This window comes from Wyeomyia smithii, chromosome 3 (assembly GCF_029784165.1).
Source record: "Wyeomyia smithii strain HCP4-BCI-WySm-NY-G18 chromosome 3, ASM2978416v1, whole genome shotgun sequence".
Classification (NCBI taxonomy): domain Eukaryota; kingdom Metazoa; phylum Arthropoda; class Insecta; order Diptera; family Culicidae; genus Wyeomyia; species Wyeomyia smithii.
The window spans coordinates 247,638,252-247,661,996 of NC_073696.1; the positions used below are offsets into that span (position 1 = coordinate 247,638,252).

Below are 23,745 nucleotides of genomic sequence, written 5' to 3' on the forward strand. Positions count from 1 at the left end.
CCATTTTGAAATCCAAGATGCCGACTTCCGGTTTGTGAAAAACAGCCTAAAATAACCAAATACCATCCAATATGAGTATCTCTGGAACCAGAATGATGCGATGAGCTAACAATTGACCTCAGGCACCATTTTGAATCGCTAAATGGCAACTTTTGGGAAACAGTCGAAAATGACCAAATAACACTCAACATGGATATTTCCGTAATCGAGATGATGCATAGAAACCAAACATTGACCCTTGACACCATTTTGAATTTAAAGACGACCACTGTTAGTTTCTGGAAAACAACCAAAATAACTAAATACCTCCCAATATGGGTATTTCCGGTGTTAGATTGATGCTAGAAAATTTGCTGAAAATGACCGAATACCACCCAATATGAATATATTCAGAATTAGGGCGATGTACAGAAGCCAAAAGTCGAGGATGTTGTCATTTCGATAAAACCAATAAAACCGATAAACCCAACGATTTGTCTTTTGACTTTGATCATATCCTATGGCCGATTCGTCGTGCATTTGCAGACTTTGAACACATCGCAAGGAATCAATGAATTTGGAACGTTCAAATAGTACAAAACCACATTTAAATTGTGTTGAGGCCACATAAATATATCAATCAAAGCAGGTATAGTTTTAAATAGTCTTTGAATTTCTTTTCTTTCCATAACTTTTGAGCCACATATCAAATTGTTATGAAGTTTGTTATTTGTAAGTTTGAGAGATGACTCGTTTTTATGACACTAGTTATGTTCAAATAAGTCATGTGAAATAGTAGACTTTCATTGTTTTATTGACAATTTAATACATAACGGTGGCTTAAGTTCAATTATAATCAAATGAAATTGGAACGTATAGGGCAGCCAAACTTTGAAACCACGTGTTCAATCATAATTCATCAGTTAACCCTTAACTAGCCCGCTCATCTGATAATAATATTGATCAAATCGGTTGTGCAGCTTTTGAGATAATGAAGTTTCGTGATTTTCACATTTTAGTACTTTACAGACGAAGTTACAGTCCGATTACAGTAAAATTCAATAGGGTTTTACGAGACAGCTAGACTTATCAGTTGACACTAATTTTGTGGATCGACTAATCGGGTCAGCCATCTCTGAGAAAAGTGAGTGAGTTCAAGTAGTCTTTGGAATATGTTCCTTTTCATAGCTGGATTTCACATTTTTTAACATAACAGGCAAAGTAATAGTCCGATTGCAAAACAAATCAATAGGGTCTTATGGGGCAACTAGACCTTCCATTTGACACTAATTTTATGAAAATCTGTACAGCCATCTCTGAGAAACATGTGTGAGATAAAGTAGTTTACAAAACACGTTTCTTGTCATAACTTTTGAACCACATGTTCAATCTTCATGAAATTTGAAATTTAAAGGTTTTTCAGGTAGCCCGTTCATTTGAAATCAATTATGTTCAAATCGGTTGTGTAGTTTTCTAGATAATGATGTTTCATGATTTTTACATTTCGAAACATAACCTCTAAACTAAAAATCCGATTACAATGAAATTTAATAAGGTCTTATGGTACAAAGAGACCTTTCATTTGCAACTAATTTCATGAAAATCGGTCCAGCCATCTCTGAGAAAAGTGAGTGAGAATAAAAATCTGCACATACACACACACACATACAGAAAATGCTCAGCTCGTCGAGCTGAGCCGAGTGATATATGCCATTCGGCCCTTTGGAGCACTTCTATACTTTCGGTTTTGCAAGTGATTGCTATACCTTTCTAGGAGAAAGGCAAAACGGTGTGAATCGAACTTTTGTCCTCTAACACTTCGGAACGAATTTGACGAATTATTTCCCCTGCTAAATCAGTCTGAAACTTCGCATAGCGCTGCGAAAAAAAAAATTAACGGCACGAATCACGGTAGTAGCCGGGTCAGGTCAGTCGGGGGAAGAAGCGTGCCAATGCCATCCAAATGCGCTCACGCTACCGGCCGAAGGAATGCTAAACGCGTGAACTCTATTATTCAATGTATACACATACCTTCGGTCGTCGTATATGAAGTCTCGGCATTTGCAGCTATGTTGTTAAAGCATTTAACCGTAACACATTGCTCACACTTAGCCTTTGCTGTGCAGTGTGGCTATGTTATGATGTTTTTTTAGGCCTAAGCCTCAATAAGAAGGCCTGCGGTGTCGAGTTGCAAACGTAACGCCTCAATCAATGTTTGCGGTTATGTTTTTTACCTCTCATCTTGACCAATTTGGAATTTTTTCGCAGAGAAGAAAAAAAAACTGATCAATAGGTATCTATTGATGAGAAAAACTAAATTAAAATAGTGGAAAGTTTTTCGCGCATTCCGTCGTGTTCACCGCATTATTAATAATTGCTACCGACCGACAGTGCAGATTGATTAGCGCAAAGGTATGAAATCATCCATCCGATTGCCAAGGTTGTCAGTTTATTTATATTCTGCCAGTTCGAACTATTTGTATTCGTTCGTCATCATCGTCAATGATTATTATCGTTATTGTTCATTGTGCCTTATGAGCACACTATAGGATGGAAACTGCGTCCCGGTTTATGGTTGTCAGCATCAGAATTCGTTTTGAACACAAAACTTCATCTAGAATTAAAAATCGCCAGGCTTGGCGCGTGGAATATATTAAACTACCGTGGGAAGGGGTGATTGTGATGACTATAATGTTGGATTTGGATATGAGCTATGTACTGAATCTCTGATAAGTTCACATACCAATCTGTCGTAATTTTTCCTGCTTCTAGAAACTGACGATTGGAATTCATAATTTTTTTTCGTTTGATTTCGTTTTGAATCTAATTAATAACAGTAAAAAAGTAAATCATTTGGTAAATAGCCGGGCAGTGCGTACTATCAGTACATCGTGTCTGTAGCATTCTGCTTGCTCCCTACCCCTACCTGCTCATGGTACAAGCCGTGATACGAGTAACCGAACGAAGATCATGGTTACAAACCCGTGGTGGGACCTCGGTCGTAAGGAAGGGGAAGAGGGAGCTGACCTTCTCGCGAAAAAGCCAAACCTTCCTGAATGTCTGTTTCTCGGGTTAGGAGCGGCTCATAACAGCGTCTAACTCGGAGCGGGCGGCTGAATTAAAAAACGTATTATCTTGAGGATGACAGCCCCATTACGAGACTTATTAGCGTGGACCTAGTAAGGTAACCTACTACCTAAACAATTGCACTCCAAATAACTAAGAAAATGAAACTCGGAACATACGGCATAGAGCTAGGCAACGAAAAACGAACCACAAGTGGAAACTTGGTACCTTGAACTGTAATTCGTTACATTTTATTGGCGGTGACAGAACACCGCAAGTTCGGCGTCGTGCCGCTACACGAGATCTGACGTAAAAGTAAAGAAATGTGGAGAATTCGTGGAGGCAAGACCCTGTTCTGAAGTAACCAACGAGCTGGGAGTGTGTTTATGTGTACTCAGCAAAATGCAGAATCGTATGTTCATCAACTGGAAGGCGATCAAAAAGAGGACGTGTTTTTTGAGGATTGAAGGTCGTTTCTTTAACTACAACAGCGGTTCTCAGCCATTTCTATCCACGTACCCCTTGGCTGTATTTTCCGAAACAATTGTACCCCCTGGCTGGGTATGTTCTCGCAGAGTAGGAGAGAGTAGTAGTCGGATGCAAACTTTGCAGCTTCCAGAGACCTGGTGATTAGAAGCACCCGGAGATTCCCAGACCACCGAACAACAAATTAAATTGACCACGTTCTTATCGAAGGCCCGGTTTTCTCGTACATCACAATCCTACGCTCTCTTCGGGGTGCGGATATAGACTTGGGCCACCACCTAGTAGCAGTACACGTGCGCTCAAAACTATCTACGGTATTTTACACACGACAAAACCGTCCTCCTAGGCCAAACATACAGCAGTTGCACAGTCCGCAGGCAGCCGAGCATATTCTCGACGAAGCACTATCTTCAACACACCGAGTCCAGATATGTGTGGGGACGAGGAGGGAAGCCTGAACACAAGTAAGCGCGCAGCAATGGAAGAAGGCAGAAGGGAAGTGACCTATGGAGTGCCTACCAACGACAACAATGTCACAGTTCCCGATATCCTGAAGTTCAAACGAAAAATTGGGTCTTTTAAAAACAATTGAGCAGCAGGTAAGGATAGACTACGGGCAGAGCTCTTTAAAAATGACGAAGAGGCACTAGCAACGGCACTCCACTGTGAGATTTCTAGGATTTCAAAAGAAGACAGAATACCAGAGTAATGGATTAAGGAGTTGTATGAAATATAGCTATTCTCTTCGTAAACATAAATAAGCACCAAAATTCATAGGAATGGTTGAATAGCAATAATCTTTCATTGTTTTCTGGTTTGAGCTTTTGGAGTGCACTTTTTTATTTTTTTCGACCAGTGTAATTGATCTACAATGCAGCAACTACCGTTGCATAACGTTGATCAACGCTACCTGCAAAGTCCTCTGCCAGTTTCTGCTCTACCGTCATTCTCTTCTAGCAAAAGTATTCGTAGGGCAGTACCAAGCGGAATTCACGCAAGCACGCGCTACTACGGATCAAATCTTCAATCTACGACAGATTCTTCAGAAATGCCGGGAGTACAACGTGCTCTCACATTACGTCACCGCGGACTTCAAGGCAGCGTATGATACAGTCGATCGAGACCAGCAATGGCGAATAGTGCACGACCACGGTTTTCCGGATTAACTGACACGACTTATCAGAGCTACCTTGGAGCGAGTGATATGTTACGTGTGCGTATCAAAGACACTCTCTAAACCCTTCCAAGCGCGCAGAGGGAAGAGACAAGAAGATGGACTATCCTGTATGTTGATCAACATTGCTCTTGAGGGTGTAATCTGATGAGCGGGCATCGAAGCAAGAGACACGATTCTCAGCAAAGATAGCCAAGTAGTTCGCAGACGACCTCGACGTTATTACGAGGCAATGTATGCCAGACTAGAAGTGAAGGCTAGGACTAGGCGTTGAAAACGAAGTAGGGTAGGAAACATATTCTAAGCAGCTTTAGGAACCGCCTGTGTTTTGAGACGAAATACTCGAAATGTGTTGAGTGAAATTCAAACAGAAGTATATCAATCTGTTCTCTATCTTTTTCTTTGTCAGAACTTGTTTTCAGATTGTAAAACTAAGTTAGCAAACTTTAATAATAATCAAATAAAGTTACCAATCGAGGGACACTATTCCAATCACCCCGAACCTATTTTAAGCTGTTTCCATCTGTTTTGCAGGCGTTTATTTTCAGCACCCGAAGTGGCTCCTGAATTGCTGAAATAAAGGTCGATTTGTTTCGATTTTGAATGGTGATTTCTGTGTGATTTCTTTGTGATTATCGGTATTTCTTATATTCGTAAGACAGCTAGACAATCAAAGTTTTCGTTTCCATCAATGAAATTGTCGATATTGATCAAAATCCAGGAGTTGTATTGTATGTATGTATGTATAGGCTAAGATTTGAACCTTACAAATCCAATTCTAGGGTAAGAAATAGGGATATCAACTCGGAAGGAGCACCTAACACAACTCTGGACAACACAAGCCTCCACCTAGCGCCTCCTCGGACCTATGTCAAATGATGACTTAGCTGGCCATACCCGGTAATGCTCAAGTCTCGTGCTTGGGTAGCTAAGCGTCTGTTCTCTTCAGGATAGGAGCGGTTTAAACAGCGTCTGTCTCGGAGCAAGCAGCTGAATATGAAATGCTGCTCCCGATAGCTACACCCAAGATGGAAGCCCCGTCGTAGTTTAGGGTCCTTTACAAATAATGTTGAATAATATCAATCGGGATTTTTGACAACGACCTTCAGCATGAAAACACGGCCAAGAATCGGAACATGGAACGTCTTAACCCAGCAAGGCAAGCTGGCTCAACTAGTTAGAGAAGCTAGCCGCCTAAAGCTCAATATTCTAGGCCTGAGCGAAATCCGGTGGCCGAACACTGTTGAACACAAAACACTATCTGGACCAGTGTTATTATATTCTGGCATACGAGGTAAAAACCGGACTTCTACTAAGCCGAGATAAACGAGAGAATTATCGTTAAATTTAGAACTCGGGTTATAAACCTCACTATAATCCATCTCCAACAACACCGACCTCGAGCGTGTCATGTCGTTCGGAAAGAAATCGGAAGTCGCTGTGATGTCCGCCGGCTGGAGAAATCTCCAACTACAAGCCCGAGGCTCGGAACTACCATCTGGTGAAACCGGTGAAGATCAGTGGATGAACATCAAGAATGCCTTCATCATGACAGGTGATGAAACCATTGGAAAGCTGCGCAGTGGACGACGGGAATGGATATCGGACGAAACCTGGAGGATGATTGACAAGCGGAGAAGGGCAAAAGCCAACATTGAGCGGACATGATCAAGAGCTGCGAGGACAGCCACCCGGTAACGATATAATCAACTAGAAAAGACTATAAAACGATCTTGCACACGGGACAAGAGAGCCTGAACCAGTGCCCTGGCCGAAGAAGGAGCAACAGCTGCCGAAAGACGGAGTTTGTCAGTTACTTACTGATCGAACGGACCAGCTTAAGCGCTGGACTGAACACTTTGAACAACACGTCCGAGTTTCAAATATGATATCACAGGAAAACCAGCAGAGAGTACCACCCGCAACTCGGTGCATCAACCGCGTCAACTCCGAGACGCCAACACTAGCAGAAATTGAAGCGGCAGTTAGAAGCATGAAATCCAATAGAGTGCCAGGAACCGATTGCCTTTCAGCCAAGATGTTAAAAGCTGATTCGAGCCTGTCAGCACAGATAATGCGTGAGTTGGTTAATGAAATATGGGAACCCGCAACATTTTTGGCTGACTGGATGCAAGGATCCTGGTGAAAGTACCTAAGAAAGGCGACCTTCCAAAATGTGGTAACTGGCGTGGCATCAGATCTGTATCGCCCTCAAAGTACTCTGCAGGGTGATCCTCAACTGGATCCAGGAGAAAATAAACGCTACTCTACGCCGGCAGCAAGCCGGGTTCCGTATCATATTGGAGCAGGTCAACAAGCTCCAGGGCTCTCTTCTGCTGGCGTTCGTTGACTTCGAAAAAGTGATTGCCCGTCTCAACCACGAAAACTCTTACAATGGAGCACCTAAATGGCCTTGATCTGGCCAACGATATTGTCTTGCTTGCCCAACGTCGAAACGATATGCAGAGCAAGCTGGATGACCTCTGCGAAAGTTCCACGCAGCAGGTTTTACAATCAATGAGGCAAAAACCAAGTCAGTTGGAATAAATATTGTCAATCCCTCTAGTTTTACGGAAGCGGGAAAAAAAGTTGAGAGGTAGAAACCTTCCAGTATCTTGGTAGCCAGACTACACCAGATGGTGGAACCAATACTGATATAGCCACACGGATAAGAAAAGGTCTGGGTGCCTTTCAGGTTTGCGGAACATTTGGTCACTCTCAACGATGTCGATGTCATCAACGACCGATAACAACAAAGATTCAGGAACGAAGGTAGGGTTGGATCGGGCTCACATTGAGAAAAGAAGCGAACGAAATTTGCAGAGAGTCCCTCGATTGGAGCCCGCGAGAACAACGTAGAATAGGTAGACCCAGAGGCTCATGGCGGCGCAGCCTGACCAGTGAGATCCAGACTGTTGATGAGAACCTCTCCTGGCGCCAAGTAAAAGCCATGGCAGGTGACCGTTGGCAGTGGATAATCTTCACTTCATCCCGTTGTTCTGCCAGACCGGCAGACACGGAACAATAAGTAAGTAAGTAATTCAAATTCAAGGTAAAAAAGATTTTCCAAAATGTATCCTTTCAAAGTGATAACACCAAAACTCAATATGCAATATGGTAATAAAAATTCGTCAGCATGAGACAACAAACGTTTAGCAACATCAGGCTCGAAAAACAAAATAAATCGAACAACACGAATCATTTTTTGAGTGTGAGATCACGCTTAATTCGGTTTGGTTTGTTATTGCCTTCACAAACACATAACACACCAACTATAAACGGTGAAGATGTCAGAGGAAACAGGGCAAAACACACTAAATATGTGTTCGTCGCGAAAAAGTCAAATATACATTTGTCAGCTCTCATTTTTTCTATCAATAGTTACAAGCAACAAAAAACTAAAATGTGGATTAATAACAGTAAGGCTGGTCGATTTTGATTTTCGGCCAGTTGACGAGATGATGTCCCTAGATAATTCAAATTTATTTTCACCGATAAATTCGCAAAAAAAACTTCATGATCCGACAAGATATTTGCAGCTGCGGAAAAAAACCCATATTTTCGTGACAAATAAGACTATGGATTTCGAAATGTTTAAGAAGGAGTACCTGAAAAAACGTATTCTTCCGTATATTATGGTTCCCAATGGACCTTTAATGTTAAGGCCTGATTCGATAAACTGCCAATACAGTGAAAAAATACTAGTAGTTGGTATCTAGATTCGAGACAACGGGGTTGATTATTTCGAAAAGGACACCAACTCACATATCTGCCCTCAATTGCCTAAGTGAGAAATATTGGGCGATTGTCAACGAGAAATTGAAGAACAGTAAAAAAGTATTCGTGGCGGGGGCTTAGCGTAGTTGGTAATGTTTCAGCCAATCACGCTCGACGCCTGGGTTCGAATCCCAACGCCGACATAGGTGTGTCGATTCAATCCTGGCCGACACCGGGAGATTTTCTGAGGTGCCGGTTCGTTGATCAACGGGTCGTGAGTGAGGGTCCTGGGTGGAGTCGCCTCCTCAGGGTTCGGTGATTGGCAGAACAACAGTGGTGGAACTAGACCGAAAAAAGGGATTCGGATAGTTTTTTGTTATTTTTCCTTTTCAGGTGCAATAAAATCGTTCATTTTGGGTAGGTACTAAAAACACTTCACTTCCAAATAAACGAAACAGTTTTTGAAATCGTAGCTGGCCAACTTTATCACTGAAGTTGAAATTTTGATGAAATTTTTTACTGATTTACTTTACATTTATAGCCACTGCTCAATTCAGAATACGTCTTCACTTCACTAGATTATGGACTTATCTACTCCAATCGCCCCTAACACCTAACGATCGGGCGTCCAAATCCACACCACACATTCAACGAGTACGGGGACTACCATGAAGTCGCCGACCTCTGTCGGCTTCTCTACTAAACATTATCTTCACGGGACGCTCCTCCGACTATCATGCCACGTGGCCAGCCCCATGTGCCTGCCGTACCTTATCAGCTTGATAATATTCACATATTGATAAGCTTGGTACCCTTGGTTAATGTGCCAGATTTCCGTCAAATATTCAACAATAGATCCCACGCTCAAAGACTCCAAGTTCTTGCCGGTCGGCCTTGCCGGTTACGATCAACACTCATGACCGCAAAGGACCACCGGGCAAATCAGCACCCACGTGTAGCGCGCAAATTTCATGTGGACATGCGTGATACGGGACCTCAGGTGTTCCCAAGCAATTTAACAGAATATTTTAATCACCAGTTTGTGTTTAAACTATACTGCCGTTCCAAGCATAGTTGTCCCATGTTCTACACAAACCTTATGTACGCTGGGACAACTATGCTTGGAACGGCAGTAGAGCAAGTAGTCAAACATAGCTTATATCAGTAACCATTTATCTTACACAATCCAATGTACACTGGAGCCTTTTTTACACGGTTGATTGTACCGTGTTTGAAAGATTAGATTTACTTCTACTGAAACTATCTGATACCGCGTATAAATAAGCTTTCAAATCCCAAGAAAATAATCCGCGTTACTGTAGAAAAATCGCGTTTAAGAAACGCATAAAAATAACCCGCATAAAAAAAGACCCCAGTATATTTAGTGGAAAGCTTCCCAATCTATTTCGAATATTTACATGTGCATAGCATGGATTTTACTGACCCAACGAAGGAGGATTACTTTGGACTAGAATTGAAAAATGAATTTTGTTTTGAATGTTTTCAAGCAGTTCATTTTCTACCAATTGTTTTTAGCTTCTACAAATCAACTCCGGTACAAAATACATTTATCGTAAATATTTTCCACCATGACAAACAATCTTCGCCAACAACAGCAGATTTTAAAATATCCTCAAAAACAAACCCTTTATTTTCGATTTAACGTTAGAGATAATATTAGCAATTTTGAGAAAAAACAACACATTCATGAAGCGATACTAAGTGTTTTGAATCGATTGAATTTACTAGAAACACAACATAAAAAACTGCATCAACGTCTTAGTTGTCACCATTGATAATTGAAAAACTAGAAAGAAGTGCATCTATAACTGTTAGTGAGAAGTGTTTTATGAATTATTGCTTGTGCCTCTAAACTATTCCTAATATTCTGTAAGTGAAACATTGAACCCATGCCACATATAAAACATAAAATATTTGCTAAGTGTCGAACGAAAGCCAAAAAATTATGATACCTAAGACACAAACATGCATAGACTCTTTAGAGCAAGATCGTAAAACAAAATTTCAACATTATTGGTAACATACGCAATTCCCACGTAGTTTCACAGAAACCACACCCAACATTGTCACTTTGTTTACAGTTCGCAAAGTCGCCCATAGGAGGTTTCACGCCGACCGGATGACCTGCGGGGCGCCTCCTTTGGCAAGTGCAACCAAGGAGCAAACCGTCAAAATATCGCCTCTCAAGCGTTACCGCCACACGGCACCACTTAATACCTACAGTAAAGAAAACAAACCTCAAGGTGCTCTTTGCTGCTCGCTATTGCCTCGGAAGGTGTGATAAACCTTTCGAAAGTAAACGTTCACTGTTGGAAGTTCGGGTGATTGGGGGTGGCCTTGAATGCGTTTCGAACTGACGACACCGCGAACATTGATTTGTCGTAAAATTTTACCAACCAGAACGGAGAACGGCTTGGAAAGAACTTGAACACACAGACATGCGCGTACATACACCTCGAATCCAATACCTTCACCTTCGCAACCGACGGACACGACGCCGCATGCAGTGATCCGAATGGCGCTCCTTTGCATAGGCAAGTCGTCGTATCGCCATTCATAAATCTATGCAATTAATGTATAATAAGCAATTATCTGCGAGCATAGTGACATGCCACGGTAAACTGCTGTAGAGACTCTAGGTCCTCTAGGCGGCCAAAGCAATTTACTGCATTCCTCTGGTGTACTCGCAAAGGCACCGGAGAGGTTACTTCAGAGATGACGATCGCATACGTTGATTCACGAACCGTTACAGGGGCTTTGGACGATCCCACAAGGTAGAGATGCAATTGATCATCATATGGTGACCTGCACCAAAATGGCGATTGTTGTTGTCCGGTGTAAAAAAAGACAAGTCGTGATGATCTCATTAGCGGAGTTTTGTTGCTGATTGCGTAACGGTTTGAATCGTAAAGTGCAGACTACAGATGAGTGATCGATATTTAAACTGCATATTATCTCGCATAAGAACTCCGGTTGGCCTTGTACTGGTTTGTACGGCAGTTAAGTTCAGTTTTCTTCACGTGATTACGTATTGTATTTTCTGAAGATAATCTAAAATCAGGGCGCCCGTTGCTCGAAAGTCCCAATTACTTTTGTTCGCCGACTCATGCTGCTCATTATAAATCTAAACGCTATATCAAAACACTCGCAAATTCCAAACAGCTCACACCGATGATGGCAACAAACCATCCATGATCTTCAACTTGGAATTGCGAGCCACACCCATCATAAAGCGAATCCGTCCTCTTGTTGCCTTCAACACGAGGGAGATCGACTTTGCATGCTGCTGCTATACCGCAAAACAACCGGCAAACGAGCTCAAGAAAGTTCAAGAACAGTTTCGTTGGTGTGGCTTTTCGTTTCGTTTTGTTTTGTGAGCTTCCCCGGTGAGAAGGAATTTGCACCACCAGCTCGGGCGTCAGACCGGTAACGCTGGAGGTTGGATGCTGCTGAAACAACTTGGTACCTTGCACGATCATCAATAGCCACACTCAGCGTCGTCGTCTCGCGCGCGATTATTCGCTAACATGTAGAAGGGAGGAACACAGCTTTGTTGGGATAATTCGAATCGTTCTGTACGATAAATAAGCGTAGGAATTCCAAGGCACGCCGAACGGTACTTTTCGAGGAGAGCGAATTCATCGGTATGTGAGTAGGAATCGAATTCCTACTGTGTCACCAGAGAACCTTCGTTAGCGCAGAATTTTGGACTGAGAATGTAAATTGAGTTTAGAGTGACGATAATTTCATATCCTCATACGAGTAAACTTCTTATAATTTTGCGTTTTGCTTATTGATAAAGGGTCGCGGGAAACATTTCAGCCCTGATACAAAACGACTGATCAAAAACTACAAAATGAAGGTGAAACTATCAAAAAAAAAAAAAAAATAGCAGAAACCATCGACTGCTCACAGAACATAGTAAAAAAATCATGCCAGGATAAATCAGAAACACGAGGGTGGACAGGAAAGAAATTCTAGAAATGACCGCCGAGTGCTTAAATCCGTAAAAAAGATGCATTCCTCACATCTATAGCCATTGGAACATGAATTGAAGGTGATGTTTCAAACCATCCGGAACCGCCTGATTGATTGTAAATACCGTGCTCGTACTACCAGAAAAACTCTCTTCGCATGGGAAATATTTTGCAAAACACGGTTAATTTTCATAGTACCGCTTCTAAACAACTAATGCCCTATGCGCTTGCGCCGTTAATTTTTTCGAAAGCAGAGACTATTTTCCTCGGAGAATTCCTTGAAACTAATGACGTATTGTAGATGATACTCTTATTGATTTTCACACCCCTGTCGATTAATAGCAGTAGCAACTTTTCTCTTTTGAATATTGCTCTTCAAATGATCACAGCTGAAGCATCTCGGAATTGTTTCACTCCTATTTTATCGGCTGAAATATCACGGAGGCATGCTCCACGCACACGATCATTCTGTTTGTTCAAGAAGCCTCCATCTGAAAGAAAAATATATTGTAGGCAGCTTGCGTCTTCAGTAGCAATTGAGATCTGGCAACCCTGTCGGCAATATTTTTGTGAGATAGTCAGTGAATCTTATACTTCTTGAAAGCTCCGTATCGCAGGTAAGTTTTGATTTTTTATGCATAAACTCAGATCAGAAATTCAGATGTGAGAGCTTCCTTTTGATCTGTATGTTGCTCATTCCAGCCAAATACAAAATCTTGATTTGTTCTCAACTTCAATCCATTGCAATTTTCCTCTGAAAAAAAGTGAAACACTGCCTTCATCACTTGCAAGTGAACTATAAACATGTGTCACAATCAAAACAAACACAGCTGATTAAAAAAGGAGGCGCTCGAATGTGTGTATCACTTTCACGGTGACACCCTGTACAACCTTTTGGTCGTGTCCGGGGTCGTTATTGGTCAGTGGGATATGTATTGTGAATGAATGAAAATTCCACAATTAGAATGTAAAGCTAGTCCTAAGCACCATTTATCTGGTTCATTTATCAGATTTATTGGCTCGACCAATCAAGGAGTGTAAAAACGAGCAGTCTACCTAAAATGAGCTTTTTTATGGCAGTATCTTTTGTTTTCTTAGTGCATGCTCAGTTCTGTTCAGAGCGCATTGTATAGCTTTATCTGAACTGCAAAAAAAATCTTGGTAAAAAAGTTCAAAAACGAACATCTTCCGTTTACGACTGTGTACAATTTATTGCCACCTCAAAGATAATTTCTTAGGAAGCCTGTGGAAGACCGACCAGAGTAATGAACAAAGAAAAACAAGCTCAGTGGTTTGGTTAACTATCGAGTTGTGTTCCACAGCGAATGAAACTTTGTGGGTCTGTAGGCCTTACTACCATACACAACTTTCCATTTTTTTCGAAAATTTATCTGTACTAACTTTAGAAAAGGGCTGAAGTTTTTTCTTATAAATCGATACATTTGAATAATGACAACAGATAGAGAAAAGTTGTCAAAAAATGATCTTTAGAAAGTATCGACCAAAAATTCAATTTGACTCCACACACTGAAAAAAAAATCATCTTAAAAAAACAGTTATTTCAAAATCTTAAAATTTTTCCAACAAACATTTTTAATGGCCAGTTTAGTTGCCTTAAAACTCTTTCGAAGAAATCAAAGTTGGAAATCTTGAGGAAAAATAGTTTTTCTAACAAAATTTCTTTTTTGTCCTACTGGACGTTGTCAAGGGATGACTTCTAGGGAATTAATTAAACCTTTATTTAAAAATTTTGTAAAACTGAAAAAAAATAAAACAAAAAGTGTTTCAAAAATCATCGGTCATCTCAGCTTTTTTTCTCTGACAAAAACTTTTAATTGTTTTACTTGGTTTCACGTTTTTGAAAAAAAAAACCGGAGATGACCGATTTATTTAAATCTACTTTCGTTTTTAAAATATTTTTTCCAGTGTAAGATCTCAAATTCAATTTTTTGAATTTCTTTTGATAAAATTTCAGACACTTTTCTAAAAGTTTTCCCGTCACAAGTTTCAAGTTAGATGCCAGTTCTCAAGTAAACAAGAAATAACAAGTAAACGCGACGAGACAATTCCGGACAAAATTACTAACACGTCTGGACATGTTCAGCAATGCTATGCAGTGCTGCGGTCCGCCGATTGGTCCGTCAATCGAATGAACCGCCTGCTCAGCCTTGCTGCGCTAAAATCAGGTGCGGCTCTGCCGCTTCTACTGGTCCAGTAAAACATCCTCTTGCTACAGTGATCGGATAAACAATGGAGGTTAAATTTCGGTATTAGCATGATTCTCTACATGACTACTTTGAGTCCAACTTTCGGTAGGCGTGTCTTTGTAAACTAGAACGACTAAAACAACAACAACAAACCGGTTATAAAATCAAATCGTTTGTACACTTTAGCGTCGGATGTGCTGGGGAAGAAGTTTTATTCCACTATTATCGAAAAATGCGTTCAACAATTTTTTCTAAAGTACAATAGTTAGCATCACAAAGTAGCAATTTTTCTCATTTTGGTAGACGAATAGCTAATTTTCCAATCGATTGCTGTAAGACTGAAGGAAATCCGTTGGAAACTGCCTGAGCTATAAGCATTTGAAAGTGGATAGTTCTCATGACGCTCTCGATGTTTCCGATTTTTAAGTTTGTACCCCTATATTTGTTGCCATGCCATATGGTTTATTTCTATTTGATAAACATTGATGAAAAATAAAAACAAGATTGTTTCAAAACGATTAGCATCTAATTAATAGACAACAGCCAACAGTCGGCTTGAAAAAATGATGTTTTTCCTATTATTAGGGGCATCAAAATTCACAGGAATGGTTGAATAGCTATAATCTTTCATTTTTTTCCGGTTTTAGCTTTTGGAGTGCACCTGTGTTGACCAGTGTTATCAATAGTTGCCCTTATTTCGCACAATATTGATGTGATTGTGTACCATCCTACATTTGCGTGTATTTTTTTTAATTTGCACAGCGAATGGTAACGAACCCCTCCGAATAGAATTTTTTTTGTGTTACAGGTGAAGGTTGTGCACGCCGTTCACTATCACTGACGAGCCGCCTTGCGAAACTATTTAAAAGTCCGCTTTTTTGGTTTTTATCGAAAGAAATTTTTCCCATGTTCAAATTCACCTCTGAATAATTGCAAAATAACATTTCGCTGTGTCGCGTTTTCACCTCGAAAAAAATTAAGAAAAACTACCATTCTTGATGCCTCTGATGAAGATACCCTATATTTTTTGTAAGATTTGTACCACTGCGACCATTGTTTCGCTCTTTTGTGGTAAAGATTCCCTTTCAAATCACCAGTGCCTATACTGCCGTGTCCCATGTTACTTTTGGTCGATTTTCGTTTTTTATCACCAATGAGTCTATTTTCACGTATATTTTTGAAAAACTTTTAAAAATAACATTGTTTGTTCCGATGATCTTGAAAAACTATACCAAGTCTGTTTGTCCCATCGATGATTTTCTACACATATTTGTCCCACTAGATTTTTTTATTCTAATTCATCCCACTTACCACTGATTCCCACAATTATAACTTGGGAAGAGCTACAGAGCACTAAAGACTTCTCCTAACAACGTTTGGTACATGGTACAGGTTTCAAAAATTCGGTACTGAAAATCACTTTGCTTGATTATTTCAATGCAGTACATTCATATCTTTGTTAAGGATAACTAAGCCATGTTTGCTGGTTTGTAATCTGAATACTCTTCCTTTTCGAGCATGAAAAAAGGTAAACGCATGAGATTCATACTAATTGGGAGTTGTAAGAACTGTCTTTTGTGTGTAGCCAAAATGGTGAAAGCCCAACAACGTTCAAATATGATAGGAATGGGCAATCTAAAAAACAATTCCCCTTATAATAGTAAGTCATCTGATACTTATTCAATTAACTAAATTTTCATCTCGACTATCATCACTTGCGTATAAATACAACAAGATTAGCGTGATCATTTTCGTGAAAGGTTAAACAGCCTTGTATGCCCAAAAGAACTTTCTCTTAGGAAACATCGAATGCACGTGGTGGGACTGATATGCGTAGAAATTACATATTGGAAGACATATTTCACGGCATTATTGTCCCAGTGGGTATTTTTATGGAAAAGAGTGTTAAATTGGAAAACCTTCTACTAGATTTATTGAAACAGTCTATTGCAAGGAAAAACTGGTGAGAAGCCCATGATTGCATTTGTCACATTGACGCAATGCGTAAAAGTATTGTAAAACTTAAACATCGTTTTTCTCGTTTGCATGATTTGGAACATGGGACAAATATGCGTAGAACGGCAGTATAAGAAAGAAGGAATCTGTCGGCTCCGGAAACCAACATAACCTTTGAATTAGAATAACGAATACTCAACACAAAAATAAAATTTTAAAAAGATGTTTCGAAGCTTTCGATGAAGCATAAACGCAAAAACAAGTCGCGAGGGGAATGGTTTGTGCAAATGGACTATTTTATTCAACAAAGGACTTCAGCCTCTATGCTTCGTATCCTTCATCTGCTGTTAAACACTTTTGTTTCTTCGTGAGAAACTAGACATATTCAAGAGTTTTGTTTCTGATTCACTCAAAAAACGGCGCAAAACCTCTTGTTCGTATGAAGTACAGCTTTTGTGCTTTTTACGATCAGTTATCAACACAGGTTTACCTTAAAGCTCAAACTGAAAAAAATGAAAGATTATAGCTTTAGAATCGTTCATGTGAATTTTGGTGTTCCTAGCCGATTCGGAGGTACGTTAAGTCATCAGAGACATAAATGAAATTTTCCGTAAGCAAACGTAGTAGCGACGAACAACAACGAAGCAATTACTGTGCGGTCTTTTGATGAATTTTTGAAATTTTGATCATCAAAATTCACAGAAATGGTTAAAAATTTGTAATCTTTGATATTTTCCATTTTGAGCTCTAGAGCATAACGTTTACAATCCTGTGTTGACCAGCGTAAGTTATGTTGTAAGCTCTCATTTTCATTTTCTTGTAAGCCGGATTGCTCCAGGTATAAACAACCACTACGACATTTTCAATCTTTTGTTAAAGGGAAACTTCTCATACTCACAAATTATTTATATGCGTTCCAGTCAGTTGAACACCAACCTGAAAAATTAAAAAAAATTCAATAATTAATAAATGTTCAATTAGATGCTAGTAAACAGAAAAAAACATGATCTCAAAATAACCTCATATCATCAATTAACTAAAGCAATTTCTTCGTCAAACTAGGACTTTCAACCAACTTTCGAATCCAACAAAAAAAACCTTGCAAGCAATCGAAAATACATTTTTCAAGTAGCACAACGAATGTCATACCAATGATACAGCGTTCCAACTCCGCCAAAATTCACTTTCAATGCGCAAAAACCCACAACCGCCCACTCCGCAAACAACATTCTCCAAAATTGGATACACTTTCATCGAACGAGTGGCAACCGTCAATCGGTAACGGAACCGTTAGTTGAGTTGTTTTTTGTCGCTCGACACTTTATCGCCCGTTTGTTTTGGCTTCTACATTCGACCTTCGCGTGATAGCAATGAAAGCCGAAAAATAAAACAGAAACTGAAAGCACGAGTAGAATTTTAAGTCCCTCGTCCAAATACGAAAGAAACTGTTGAAAATAAATCACGAATAATGTGTGTGGGCAAATTTCGCGAAACTCCCACGATTATACGGCGTTATGGCGCGTTTGGGACCAACAAATGGAGATCATAGTCGCGGCGCTGCCTTTATGATCAATCATTAAACATTTTATCCAATAATGTTACGCTCTCTAATTTTGTAATTACGGGCGGAGCTAAACCAAAGATCCACATGATGATCCGCTCCGCTTGCCCACGCATGACGTCCGACCCGGGCGCACACTGCGAACGTAACTTCTTATGCACTCTGCATCATCCCCTGTCTCTATAACTGTGCGTACGTTATGCACTTTTGTTTAGTTTAGTTTTGCGTAAAAAATTTGATTCGGTTGCTGGTTTGAACAGAGTACGTAATTAAAGCATGCGTTGACCCCTAGTTAAAAGCGAACAATACTCCGGGAGATTTGAGGTACATTAGTTTAAGCGAGGAACCCGTTGCTATTTGATTATTATGCGATTGCAATTGGATCTGATGAAATCGATAGTGCTTGGTAACGACAAAATAAGCAACATTTTCAATGATATGAAAGCGGTGAAGTTTAACCACACGCTGCTTAAGTGGTTATGTGCTCGCTGCATGATCAAATGTTGTGGCCGAAAATGTTGATGTTGTTGATCTCTTGCGCACTAGCCGGAGTGTAGTTGCCAGTTATTTTTATTTTGTTCATTGGTGAACTGAATTTATTTTGTGGAAGAAGTTGAATGACTGAACAAATTTTGACTATTTTCGAGGTGCTTTGTTTTTCATGTAATATTATTATTGTTAACACATTTAACCCTACACACCAGCAACCCAGTGCACGATTAAAATCAACGGAAACATTTATGCAAGCGATTAAATAAATAAATCAAAAATAAATTAGCACCCTGAAGTATGGTGAACGCTCGTAACGAAACTGCTACCATCCTTTTGCCTTTCCGAAAGCACAGCTTCAATTGCTTTAAACGTTGTGATTTCCACGGGTAAATCAAAACAAGCGATTCCGAGTGTGCCCCGCTGGTTCCTACACTAGCTGAGTAGTGTGCGTATTTTGGCCCCTTCTGTGAAGTGCCCGGGTGCGTTTTCCCCAAACGACAGAGCGAGAGAGAAAAGACCGTGTAACAGTAATTAATTCGCGAATCAACACAAAATTACGCGTACACCGAAAAACTTATGCAATAGCGCTGCGAATTGGTTGATCGAATTGATGATGAATTGCTTGCAAGTCATCCGGTTTGGGAGGAGTATTGGAGTTGAACGCGCGCGGCACGGACAGGCCGGCTGCTCTGGTGAGATATCCGAACTGCAGAAGTAGATACTCGCAAGCAGCCAGAAAGTGAAAGGCATCAATTGAACCGTAAACGGTTTAATCAGGAAACCAACTTTATGTGGTGGTTAAAATGAATTTAGAATGTGGGTTTCTTCATCGAACGCTGCTGACACCTATCCGAAGCAAGGTTTCTCGTAGTCAGGTGCCAGGCTCAACGCGTGTCGTTTGGCCCCGCATAACTTTCTGTTTCATATACAACCTCAGACAAAACCAAAATAAACTGCTCGACCGGTTTTATTCCATGTGGAAAGGTCACTTTGTCGTCGGACAAGTTGTTTCTTGTCAAGCAAGATATAAACTATAAACTCCATGCTACGCAGTACATTTATTAGCAGACACACACACTGTTTTTTTTCACCGTCGAATTTGATTAAACTTGTCAAGTGAGACGATCCGATGACAGAGAACTTTAAAGCAGGTGCACTCGAGATCGAACAAAAACCTTCCAATCTATTCACCTTCAATAATTGTACTATTATTATTGGACTGCATTCCTGCTCTGGTTTATCATTCCGAAGCTCAATAAACAAGAAGCAATTAAGAAATTTTTCCATTGCGATGAAGCTTACAGAAGAAGGATAGGCAATCAATTGGATGAATAACACAGTACAACAGAATGTTTGGGATGCAGAAAAAATCTTGGCATCAGCGATAAAAAGGAAGAATTTACTGTCCAAGGTTTTGAACGATGAACGATTGAGAGCTGTAGATTGGGGACTGCTTGAATGCTTTCATTGTATGGATGATGCTGTAGGATTTTTCACCGAGAATCGCGTATCGCAGCAGATTGTGTCCCAGTAGTGCAAGTGCAACCACGACGTGAACCGCTTTGTCGTTAGGAACATTTAATATGAAACTACACTCCGGATAGTCTCCGGATTAATCTGAAGACCTTTTGGAACTACATTCAGGTTTTTCACGGGGATGCGTAACAATTTTGTATGGACTCGCGAGAAAATAAGACTGAATGAGGTTTAAAAATATGACGCAGAAAACTGTCCCAAAACGTTTGAACTTTGACTGAAAATGAGTGGGGGGCCATCCACATACCACGTGGACAGCTTTAAGGGGGGGGGGGGAGTTGGCTAATGTCCACGGTATATACATTTTTTTAGAATTAATATGGGCAGTTGTCCACGGAGGGGGAGGGGGGGGGGTTCAAAATCGTAAAAATCTGTCCACGTGGTATGTGGATGGCCCCTGGCCAAAATGCAATACATATTTTAAGTTTTGAGGATGGGGAACGATTTGAAGTGGTTGACGAATTCGTTTATCTTGGTACACTTGTGACATGTGACAACGATATGAGCCGTGAAGTGAAACGACGAGTTGCAGCTGCGAACAGGGCCTTCTACGGACTACGTAACCAGCTAGGGTCCCGTAGTTTGCCAACTCGCACAAAACTAGCGCTGTATAGGACGCTGATACTCCCGGTGGCCTTTTACGGACATGAAACATGGACGCTGAAGGAAGCTGATCGACGAGTTTTTGAGCGTAAAGTTCTGCGATCGATACTTTGCGGTAAACTGGAAGATGGAGTGTGGCGCAGACACATGAATCATGAGTTGTACCAGGTATACAAACATGCTGATATAGTGAAAGTAATACAGCGGGGCAGGCTTCAGTGGGCTGGACATGTAGCCAGGATGCCTGACGAGAGAGCCACCAAAACTATCTTCAGTAGAGAACCAGGAAGAGGCCGTCGACTCCGTGGTAGAAGAAGATGCACGATCTGCTGGTGTACGGGGAGACTGGAGAACGGCTGCCCAAGACAGAAGAAGCTGGACATCTCTAATTCGTTCGGCCCTAGACCGGTGAACGGTCCGTAAGCCAACAAAGCAAAAGCAAGCATTTTAAATTTTCAAGATGAATTTTTTCTGAATACTGATATATGATTACTCGTCTCCTAAAACGGAAAATGTGATTGAAATGAGATCGATATCTTGTACCATTTTTGAGTTATTTAAAAAAAATAACCCGCGAAAAAAACAGACTATACATATTTATATGAAATTTTAACGATAGGAAGATGGTCTTCCGGCGACTGTATTGTTGGATGTCGAAGAAGTAACAACGAGTTGTAGCAAGTGTTCATTGTTCAAAACCGTTTTTGCAACGAAACAAGACTACTGAAGACATTGCAACTGCTTTCCCACCGGTAAATTTTACGCGGGTGTTTTCATTATTGATGAAAAAGGTGTCGAATTGATAAAGAGATAAAGTAATCTTTCGCTCCTGGGCCGAACGGGATTCCTGTGGTTTACTTGAAAAGTTGCTGCGAATCTTTGAAGGCTCCACTGGCGTTTTTGTTCAGCTTATCATTAGCAACCTCCACTTTCCCAAGAATTTTGAAGTCTACTTGCATGATTCTTTTCTTCAAAAGAAGGAGACGAACAAAACGAAAATATCTATAGGGCCCATAGGGCATTACTTCTCTGTGTGTGATCGAAGGTTTTGGAGTCCATCGTAAACAATTACCTCATTTTTTCGGTGAAGAATTACATTAGCACCTCCCAGCATTGCCTCTTTCCAACCAGATCGGTATTTACTAATATACTAGATTTTTTATCACTTTACTTGCGCACATTAGATCAACGCTTTCGAACTGATGTGGACACTGACATGAAGGCAGCATTTGATCGTGCCGACCATTATATTTTGTCGGCGAAGCTGAGAATGTTTCAGATCGAGTTGTTGCATTGAATAATTGAATGTTTCTTAGTGAGAGACGGATGTAAAACTTGGAGCATCGCAGCCAAAATGGTTTTGCAATAAGTCATATGTCCCGCAAGGAAGCACATAAGGACCATTCTTATTCTCCTTTTTCAATAGCAACATGACATTTCTGTTGCCCCGTGGCTGCCGACTTCTTTATGATCATTTTAAAATTTACCTGGTCATCAAATCGATTGATGACTGCATTACACTGCAGAGCTTGCTAAATTTTTTCGCCGATTGGTTTCGCAGGAATAAACTTACAGGATTAACCATCAATCAGCCATATTCAATCATCATCAATAAGACTAACAAAAAATTAGGAATGATTTCAAAAATTGAGGAATACTTCAACGATCCTTGTACACTGCATCCGATGTTGGAAGCTGCTAATGTAATATGAGACCCGCATTACGACTTTTGGACTGATCGTATCTTCTACCATACGAAAATTAGTATGCTCTGATAGGTCTGCAAACTCTTGAACAAAGACGAAAGTTTTTGAAAGCAACCATCGCTTTTAAAATTTTGACATCAATTTTTGACACACCCGCATTGCTACCACAGCTACAACGTCACTGCCCATCTCGCCCGAGTAGACAATTCATCCTCCTTCGTTCGAATCTTCAGCGAACCAGAAGAAGTTAACAAATGTATGTCAAATGCATGATTAATTTGTAATTTCTGTTTGAGAGGATAATGGGTTTAAAGGCTCGTTAGATAATGGACGTGTTAATTCAACTTAAATGGGTTTTTTTCCCATCCTTATATTTATTAGGACCTCAAACGATGGAATAAATCAAATCTAATGAAGTCAGTAACAAAAGCACAGGACACTGCAACCCAAAAATCAGCAATAAAAACAACAGAATGGATATCGGAAAAAACCGAATCTAGGTAAAAATCTGATATCAGAAATCAAACTTCAATATTCAGAAGCCTGTGATAAATGAAATACAATATATTCAATCAGAAATCGGAGTTCATCAATCAAAAATCAAGAATAAGAAGTATAAGCTCAGAAATAAGAAACCAATGTTGAGACACCTGCAACATAAAAAAACAAACAACCCAGTAATCTAAATAATCAAAACGGAAATTGAAGGCCAGGAATGAAAAACCCGTTATAAGAAAATATACATAAGAAGAAAGAAGTCAAAAATCAGGAATAAGGAAATGAGAAAATAAAGATAATAAATCGAAAAACAGAGATCAAGTTTCAGAAAAACAAAAGTTACAAGTCAGAAATCGACAATCAGAGCTCAGAAACCAGAAATCCGATAAATTTAAAATTAAAAATCATTAAAAGTCAGAAATCAGGAGTACAAAATTTCAATTAAAAAATTGCAAATCAAAAGTTGAAACTCAGAAAAGCAAATCAGAAGTCAGGTTTCAGAAAAAATCTCTAAGTAGAAAAAAGTCCGCGGATCGAAAAAAAGAAATCATGAATAAGTAGGCCGAAAAACAAAGTTGAAAAAAACAACGAACAGAAAACAAGAATCAAAACCTGAGAAACCAGATAATAGAGAACAAAACAAAATCGTGAGCCAGCAATTACAATCAGAAACCGGAAATCAGAAAATAGGGACCAGATGTCAAAAAGTAGAAAATTTGACATTAGAAATCAGATGTCCGGAAGACGAAAGAAATAAAAAGAAATC

At 40.0% G+C, this 23,745-nt stretch overlaps 1 protein-coding gene across 4 annotated transcripts in view; it reads right to left on the reverse strand.

The window, feature by feature from the left end:
* LOC129731018 (uncharacterized) overlaps positions 1 to 23,745 on the reverse strand; it is an 86,343-nt gene that overhangs the window by 17,951 nt on the left and 44,647 nt on the right. The window contains exon 3 of one of the 4 annotated variants that reach the window (XM_055690719.1): positions 17,482 to 17,519. The exons of the other annotated variants lie outside the window; for them this stretch is intronic. The gene's annotated coding sequence lies outside the window, so the exon portion shown is untranslated. The remainder of the gene's footprint in view (positions 1 to 17,481; positions 17,520 to 23,745) is intronic. 4 annotated transcript variants of the gene reach the window in all.